Below are 1,262 nucleotides of genomic sequence, written 5' to 3'. Positions count from 1 at the left end.
AAAAAAAAAAAAAAAAAAAAATATATATATATATATATATTGCTCACAGTTCTGAAGGCAAGGAAATCCAAGATTAAGGCACCAAAGGTTCAATGTCTGGTAAGGGCTCTCTGCTGTTCTTCCATGCCCTCACATAAAACAAGGGAAATGCAGCTCTCGGCCTCTTTAAGGGCATTAAATTCCATTCACAAGAGCAAAGTTCTAATGACTGAATCACCACCCAAAGACCTCACTCCTTAATACCATTGGAGGTTAGGTTTCAACATAATATTGGGGAGGGGAGACTTAAACATTTAGACCAAAACGCTATGTAAGGAATAATATTCCTTACAGAAAAATTTTGAAATAAATATTTATCTCTTCTTTCTTATATAATTTATTATTGAGGAAACCACCAAAGCTATAAATTGCTTAATCTTCAGAGTATTTCCTATTGAAATAGACATTTAATATAGCTTTTAACAAAACTGTACCACTGTATGGTTTCTTTAGAAAATATAAAATATTTCTAAAGATTTGAAGGGTGCAAAAAGGAGTGACTTTATAGTAGAAAAATCTGACAAAACTAGGCAACCAAGGTCAACATCAGTAGCAACAAAGTGGGGTGACAGTATATAGTCTTGATGTGACGGAAATGGACTATTATCTCTGTGTTCTTCACCCTGAAAACCCATAACACCAGAGTAGTCACAGGAACACACCAGAGGAATTTGAATCTAGAGCATTCTACAAAATATGTGACCAATGCGCCACAGTATTGACAAGGTGATCAAAAGCAAGGAATGTCTGAGAAACTGTCAGAAGTGCCTGCAGAGACATGGCAACCTGTCTTAGTTGCAACAGCTGTGACATGGTGATACAATAAGCAATAATATATATACTTGGTCTCTGCCCATGGTTCCTGGCCCACAGCTCCTAAAACCCTTACACACATGGGTGCTAGGAAAATCTTTTCTTGTAATATTTGGTCTTGAGCCTGAGTTCCTGACACAGATGTCCCAAATTCTCCTGGGTGAGAGGAGCCTATTTTGTTCTAGTAAGGTGACTCTTGGTGGGCTCCTGGATAGTCTCAGGATGGGTGCTGGATACCAAGAGAACCAACCATATGATTAGGGGACTGAGACTTTCAGTTCCACTTTCTAATCTCTGGGGAGAGCAGAAGGGCTGAAGGTTGAGTTAATCACCAGTGACCAATCATGTAATCACTCATGTTTATGTATTAGATCCTCCCAAAACACCAAAGGATAGAGTTTTTTTTTTTT

This window comes from Otolemur garnettii, unplaced genomic scaffold, assembly GCF_000181295.1.
Source record: "Otolemur garnettii isolate 467f Iridium unplaced genomic scaffold, OtoGar3 scaffold00063, whole genome shotgun sequence".
Classification (NCBI taxonomy): Eukaryota; Metazoa; Chordata; class Mammalia; order Primates; family Galagidae; genus Otolemur; species Otolemur garnettii.
This window is presented reverse-complemented; position numbering follows the sequence as displayed.